Source organism: Seriola dumerili, unplaced genomic scaffold (genome assembly GCF_002260705.1).
Source record: "Seriola dumerili isolate Sdu_G_001 unplaced genomic scaffold, Sdu_1.0 BDQW01002174.1, whole genome shotgun sequence".
Taxonomy (NCBI): Eukaryota; Metazoa; Chordata; class Actinopteri; order Carangiformes; family Carangidae; genus Seriola; species Seriola dumerili.
Genome location: NW_019176429.1, coordinates 272,436 through 281,082, shown reverse-complemented (window position 1 = coordinate 281,082; position 8,647 = coordinate 272,436).

The following is an 8,647-nucleotide window of genomic DNA, read 5'->3' as shown; positions in this document are numbered from 1 at the left end:
TGGAGAGGGGGCAGCACTGACAGGGATAGGCAGAGGCTCAACAAACTGATCCGGAAAGCGAGCTCTGTCCTGGGCTGCCCCCTAGACTCCATTGAGGAAGTAGGTGACAGGAGGATGTTAGCTAAGCTGACATCCATCATGAACAATAACTCTCACCCTCTGCATGACACTGTAGGGTCTCTGAGTAGCTTCTTCAGCAGCAGACTTTTACATCCTCGCTGTAAGAAGGAGAGGTTCCGCAGGTCCTTCATTCCAGCAGCTGTCAGACTCCACAACTCCTGCTCTTCCTGACCATGTGCAAACTTGCACTTTTTCATGTACATATCGTGTGTATTGTGTATATTGTATTTATTAGTGTATATTTGGTGTATTTTTGATGTATATTTCCATAGATGTTTATTCTATCGATGTTTATTTTTCTGCTGTGGTAAATGAATTTCCCAGTTGTGGGATTAATAAAATTAATCTAATATAATCTAATCTAAAGTCTAAAAATGACTCGATCTATGCTATATATTTTTTGAGTTGTGTACTTACATTTTCCCAATTGTTTCCAGTAATTCACAAACAAAGATAAATACGTAATTTTAATCATGGTAACACTCTGTGTCATTTGGTGTACTGTCAATGACATCATATCCTGTATGAGCATAGGTCAGTGTTGTAGTTTCCTGCCAGGAGCTCAAAATGCACTTTTATCAAGTTTTAAGCCACATACACTTTTGACACCTTGGTGGTTTTCAGCTCTATATTTGAACCAGATGAAGGATTTTAGTCGTCGGACGTCTGGATCTGAAGTTATCAGAGAAACAAGCTGAGGAAATGTTAGACAGCTCAGCTCCCAGCTGCTGGAGACGTCCTGTCCTGTGTCTCTGAAGAGCGTCAGTGATTCTCTGAGTTTTAAAGTCAAACTGCTTTGTTCAGTGTTTCTACTGGTTCTAATCTCCTGGTGTGTTTGTTATGGAGAGGAGGACACCTCTGTGGATAATTCAGCTGCTGCTAAAAACCTGCTGAACGTCTGCTTCATAAGTTATCAGAGAAACAATCAGAACAAAGGTTAGCATCAATCTCAGCTCCAGCTCTTCCCTGAGTCTCTGTCCTCCGTACAGCGTCGCTCAAACACTGACTGTAAATGTCAAACTGCTTCATTCAGTGTTTTTGACGGTTAGAATCACCAGGTCTGTTTGATTTCCTGAACCACTGACTGAAGGAATCCAAACCGGGAGGAGCTTACTGTAATGGTGGTGAAGACAACTGATCCCATGCGATTTCATGATGTCACCTAACACCGTCTTTTCTAATTGTTTTGATTGAGAGAGCGCTAGAGGCAGAAGACTGTGCATTTAACACACATTATATTACAGACACACAATAAGGTCTGTGGGCTTTAATATAATGCATGGCTGTTCTCCCCTCTTACTTTTTAATTACACAGTAAGAAATAGGTTATTGACACTATGTTTCCCCAAGCCACAGTTTTGTTTCCCAGTAGCCTGCTGTACCTGAAGTACCCATTAACTATCTACAAGAATACTTGGAATTTAATTTATTCCTCAATTCCTCTAAAATGTCCAGTTTGCACTCCCAGAATTCATTTTCTTCCTCTCTACTTACATTTAAGTAGCGGTAAGAAAACATCAGTATTTTATTTATATGTAATTCTTACAATGAAACTGTAGATCAACGGCTGTATTATAGAGTGTCACCATCATTTCAGATACATATGCTGCTTAACTGGATCTGCTTCCAGGGCATCTTGCTGACTAATCAAATCAGCTGCCAGGAATGTAGCTGCTGGCTCCACCTGCTGATGAAAATGATGAAACATGGTTAAAGCTTGAGAAGAAATGTTTTCTACATAGCTCCAAGGTCAAGAATGAACTTTCACACTTTATGGAAATGTGTTTTGCTGTTACTGCGGCTTCAGAGAACTGAATAAACTGGACCTGAATTAAGTTTGAAATGAGAGCAAGAACAGATAAACAGACCAGTAAGAAAGAAAGAAAGAAAGAAAGAAAGAAAGAAAGAAAGAAAGCAGAAAGAAGGAGAATAGTTGCCAGTACTTTTGGGGAAGTGAGTTGGAGCCAAAGGGAGGTGAAGGGCAGAGTGGTGGGAAAGCATCAGACTGTCTGACAGACTGAATTGATTATCCTGAGAGGAGCATTAGCTAATGAAGCGCGTGTCTGTCTGGAGAATACCAGAGTTTTCCTCTGAGAAATCTCCATCCTCCCCCCTCACGCACCAACAACTGCTGCATCACTGCTGCTTTACACAGGGGCAACAACATTCACCATCCACATTCATATGCAGATATAAGTAGCCATGAGGAAACACATTCGCTCAGAATAGACAGATGCAGTGATCTTGCATAAAATCACAGAATTTCTCTCTGAAATCTGCCTTAATGTCCCGTTCATGAATAAAACTGTTACTATAATGTGGATTAGTATGAGTTATGCTCCTGTGTGACAAAGAGGAGCTGTCTGAATACTAATAACTTGTGCCACCTGTTCAGGAGTCCTTGCACTCAGGTATTTGTGTAGTGATTTCTCAAATAGCTTTTCTTTGGCACAGAAGAAAACAATTTGGCATTTAACATTTTGGCAGATATTCTGTCTTTAAAGAAATGCCACCATTTGTTTTCTTTCTAAGAGTTAGATGGGAAGTCCATTATTAGTCTTAAGTGCAGAGCTGGAGTCAGGATGTGGTTAGCCTAGCTTAGCATAAAGAGTGGAAGCAGGGGGAAACAGCTAGCCTTGCTCTGCATAAATACACCTATCAACACCTCCACCACCAGCAGCTCATTAATTAATGTCTCATTTGGTTAATTAATCTGAACAAAAAGAGAAACAACGGTCGGTGGTATCTGGAAACATGTGCTGTAGACACTCCACACAATCACTGGACACATGGATCTAAGGTCTGCACATATTCAGGATCCACAGAGGATCATTACCACTGATGTTGGTGACCACCCGACCTTTGATGTATCCATCACCAGGCCCACAGTTTCACTTACATAACATGCATAAACCTCAAATGTTTCTTTGGTGTGTGCGAACATTCATGCTCCCCAGAGGACGATATTACTGACCACCTGATATTTTTTCTTTTGGTACCACAGCGTAATGTTTTTTTTCTCTGTCTTATCATGTAGGCTGTATGCAGTGAACAATACATTCTTCTAATTCCTAAGAGTGGTAAATACCTGGAATAGCATTTGGACTGAGACACAGGAGCGTCACTAAAGAGGCCAGGCAGCATGGGTAAACTGCCATAACTGACTATTTATCGAGAACATGTGGTGAAAAGAAAGAAACGCAGAGGAGAGGACATACAGTGTCATGTCTGAGATGCCTGTTGGACCACTGGGAGCATCCTACCTGTGGACAAGATAAAACAAACCATACTAAAAAAATGTCCCACCACAAATCACTGTCAATATGGCATCACCAGCTGTAGCACTACAAACAACAAGAGACTGAATGACTGTAAAAAGCTGCAAACTGTCTCTACTTCAACCTTAACGATATTATTTGTTACTATGATAGTCCAATGATGGCGCTCTTCATTATCTACTTAACTTCAAAATCCAAATGCTGAATTCTATATCCACAAACAGAAATTTGCCAAATCAACTCTTAAATGTTTTCCTCCCAGAACTGAATTCTCTGCTCGAGTCACTTGGTTTATTAAACAACAAAAAGCTTTTGGAAATTTATAAAACTCTTTCCCTGTTACCTCCGGCTGAATAAGTAAATATTTGTGTATTTATGTGCTTTTTTTCTTTTAAAGGAATTTATCTTTTTACATTTTCATTTTTTTTTATGTTCACCTGTTGTATTTATGTCATTTAAGCTCTGGTTTTATGTGCTACCTACAGCATAAACAGACCTTCTACCGAACCTTTGACCTTTGACCTTGGACCAAACAAGAGAGTATAGTATAGTACCGGAACGAGGAACTTTTTGAGGAACTATGCGCGTTTCCACCGCAGGTACCAGGGTCTCAATTTACTTCAGAGGTAATTGATCGACCCCCAAAAAAGTCCCTGGTCGAGGGGTTGTACTTTCCAAAGGTTCAGGAACTTTGGGGGGTGTGGTCTGCAGTGCCGAATATTCCTGACTGGTCGAGTACTCGCTGCATCTTATTTCACCTGCCACGACCACAACAACCAGAGTGGCTAGGGTTGCCACCCGTCACGTATAACACAGGATCATCACGTATTTGAAAATAAAATGCTGCGTCCTGTATTGAATATATACAGGACGCAATTTGTCCTGTATTTTCGTTCATGTTATGAAGTGCTGTGAATAATGTAATGTCAAGTAAAACTTAAGCTACTTAGGTTCTGCATTTCCACCACAGCCTACACACAGACAACAATGGACCACAGGAACCTTGTACTTCCTGAAGGAAAGTACCTGGAACTACATACGTACATTCCAGGTACTTTTTGGTTGAAACACGACTTATGAGGGAAGAGAGAAGAGGCAACATTATGGGTAATGGGTGTTCGGCCTGGAGCACTTCCATTGTTTTTGCTGATTTTGTTTTTGTTTTGTCTTCCTGTAGCTTTTTTGTATTTTTGCATGTGTTTTTGAATCTTCATCATTTCTGAATTTTCAGCTTGTTTTTCCTAATGGAAGTGTTTTGGGCCGTTGCAGCGCAAATCAGTGGAGTTCCCCTTTAAAAACGTGTGTGGAAAGGCTCATTCCCTCAGAATGAATCCCCAGTGCCTTCTGTTACTCCCCCTAGAATAAAAAGTGTGTGTAGAGAGTGTGTATAAATGTGTCAAAGGAGCTCTTCATGCAGTTCACTCATGGAATCTGAGCACAATTAGATTATCTGCTGTAATAATTTGGTTAGCCAGAGGGGAGCACACTCCCTTTAGTATAGGAAAACATCTCTACTGTGTTGCATTACATTATCAGACTGTGTTCCAACTATCCGCTAAATGTTTGACATCCATTAGATTATCCATCTTTATGCTTTGCCTCAGACGTCCACTTTTCCCAGCTCTACTGCTGCTGTGGTGCTGCTTCTTCATCTATGCACCTTTAGAAATGATTGATTGATGTATTTCAGGATTGATGCATATGGACAGGTGGACAACTGCTGCTGCTACAGGCACCAGTCCAGTGGTGCAGTATGATACACTGTGGTGGAAGATCATATTCATTTATTTAAGTAAAAATACCAATACAACAGTGTAAAAAGTGAAAGTACTACAATCATAATCCCAGTGCAGATGTATGATTTAACTTCAGAGTGATAGTTTTCAAAACTGATTCATCTGATCTAATTTAATCTACAAAAATGGATCATAATTTATTATTATAATTATAATAATTAATAATAGAATTAATATTATAATTTGATCATATGTTTTGTATGTTAAATCTTAATCTGCAAAGTAACTAGTAACCACAGTTTACAGATAAATGTAGTGAAGTAAAAAGTACACTAATTGCCTCTGATACGTGCCATAAGTACAAAGAATAAATGGTGTTACACAATAAAAAAAAGTTTGCCAACACTGTTTTCCCCCAAACTTCACTCAATATTTTATTAGTAGCTGATTCAACTGGCAGGCTGTATTATAAAGAGTTATTGTATAATCTTTAGTATTGAGTACTGTAAATAGGTTTTCTGGCTAGAGAGCATCTGTGGCCTGACACTGTCAATAAGATCTATAACTGAGGTTATGAACTTAAGTCAGGGTTCAATAAATTAAGCTCTTAACTGATGCTCTAATTGCATTTCCTCAGATTTTCTCACTGCTCTTAGTCACACGACTATCATGCTCTAGCATTTACAGCCAAAACATAACTAGCAAAGCTAATTATGGGAGCTTGTAAAAGGTCACATTATGTGCCACTTTAAGTGTAGCTTTTTTTTATAAACAAAAAAAAGAACATATTTATTCTGGTGCAGACAATGACGGAAAGACGTGTAAAATGAGTGGAGAAACAGATGACAACACCCCCATCCACAAGACACCAAATTAGGGAATATCTTCCAGAAGAATGCCACTCATCCCCTCAGTGATTTTGTGTATGTGCGTGTGTGTGTGTGTGTGTGTGTGTGTGTGTGTGTGTGTGTGTGTGTGCATTACCTCACCTGAGGTTTTCTCAGGCCGTTTAAAAGGAGGGTTACATCATGCCTTGTTTTCATACTGATATCCAGATGATGTAACTGGGTGTAAGCCAGGATGGGGTGGGGTTTTGTGATGGTGACCACCACATGTAGGACCAGTCCTGTTTACTGTCCTCCATGAGCAGATAAAGGCACAAGCACGCCCCCTGCTGTACAGAGAGCAGAAGAAGCAGAAATCCAGCCGTTAGCTTCCCTCTCTCTCAGCTTTCCCAGCTGTGGTTTTTGCCTCCTGTGAGAAACTTCACTACTGACTTTGTAAATGAACTTTTTTTTACTTTTAACTTTCTAACTGTTTTTTGATTTATTAGTTCTCAGTAAGCAATCTCAGGAAAAGGGGAGACAGAGGAAGAGGAAGGAGGGGGAAGAAGAGGAGAGGTCAATGTAAGACAAGACTGTAGACAAATGTGATGTCTCCACAGTTTTATGAAGAAGTTGTCAACCAAGCACACATGCTGTGTGCAGTACAGTCTTTAAAGCTGTACTAGTCAATATTTTCTACATTAACATGAGTCAAAAGTATGACATAAACAGTGACGAACCCACAGAGGACCAACACCAGCTCTGCAGAGCTTTTGGGCCTTTGAGCTCATGTACTTTTGAACACTATAAAATGCAAAACAAAGATCACATGACCAGTGAAGGTAGCTGATCTAGCATTAGTGCCAACAAGCTCCACTGGCTCTGATTACCTGTTTAAATCTATGTAACATGAGCTAAACAAGCTCGCCTGCAATAAGTAGCTTTCAGGTGTGTCCATCTGTCACGTGACCTTCACCTCAGTGGTCCCTCAAGAGGATCCACATTGCCTCACTTCTCCTGAAGCACACTGAGTCCACCGACCTGGCCCACCCAGTTTGCATAATGAGATCACAATCAAGATAGCAATGTTGCAGATTCAAGATAAGGCCTGTGATAAGATGTGATTATCCAGATACCACAGATATAGACAACTTGTTGATACCAGACGGAGATGGAGTCAGGGTGCCAGATGTGGTTTTATCTTGTGGTGGAGGTTCCTCTCTTCCCAAGGGGCCAAAAAAACAGAACAAAACAAAAACCAATAATGTGTTTAAGCATTAATATTATGACTATGCATGTTACCTGAAGTGAAGCTAAGCTAAGCTAAGATTGACCACTTACAGAGAAATGCTAATTATATACAGAGACAGAATGTCTTTTACTTTGAGTTTTAGTGAATACAGTATGTTCACCACCAGTGATATAAAGTGCATCAGGGATGATGTATTTTTAAAGGCCAACACTTAAGTTACCATAACCCTGGTTCCCTCGACAGAAAGCTTAGCATTATTGCAGAAAAGAAGATCTGTGGCAAACAACAGTTTATGATCCTGACAGCTTTTGTTGACTTTATGATGTTTGAAGCCTAAATACAATCAGTAGAAGTAAAAAGCTAATGTTAGGCTATAAACCAACTACATCACTGTCACATGATGAGGGAACAGGATGATAAAATGCAACTAATTTAGCTGTTTTAGGACTCATTCCTGCAGCACTCTACTCTACTCCACAGAGTGGCCACTAGTGGTACTCTACCTGCAGCCACTGTAGGAAGGCATCAGTCATGGTGGTGGTGTTTTGTTTCAAATGGAACTCTGTATTGGGATAAAGTCTATGTACACTACATATCCCCATGAGAACAGCTGACTGCTCACTTTAGGATAGACACTCCAGTTGACCCAGACATCCTCTTCTCCTACCCACACAGAAATAATACTGTTCTCCAGCTCTTCTATTCATTTACTGTGGTGCCTGCGTTGTGACACATTGTGACATTTTCCAGTCACAACCCCCAGCAGGAAGAAGTGTGTTTGTGTCACAACTCCCTGCTTTGTATCTCAGCCTCAGCTTCTCTCTGTGCAGCTGATAATCAACTGATGAGCTTTGAATAGACTTAGAGCGAATTAGGGAGAAGGGAGAGAAGGCAGCCTGCACCCGAGGGAGACAGAGACAGAGTGAGAGAAGTGAAGGTAGGAGGATGGAGAGGACTGAGATTCAGAGGCATGAGGTGAAACTGTTACTGTTGGAAAAAGAGATGAACTCTTGTACAGTAGCCGATTTAAATTCTGATTTTAAAAAAATTAAAAAAAATTAAAAAACATAGGTTGGTTGTGCAAGAACCTTTTTTACAACCCAGAGTTATATTTTATTTTAACATGTCACATGACACAGCATCAGTCTTTCAGCAGCACCTTCTAGTGGCCATTCTAATCATGATGGAAGGAAGTCAGATGATATTGTTATAGAGTGACATCGTCTGCACAGTGACGAAGTCCAGTCAACAAAACCCAGTTTCTCTTAACCACAACCTTAACCACATGTTAATCATTCTGTCCATGATGACAAATGTCCAACAGTGAGTCAGTCTCCATAGACTCCCATGTTAAAATGTCCAACTTTACGGCAGAAATAAACATGTTTACAGCCTGGTGCAAAAACAGTTTTGGTCTCTAGAGCTAATTGAGACAAC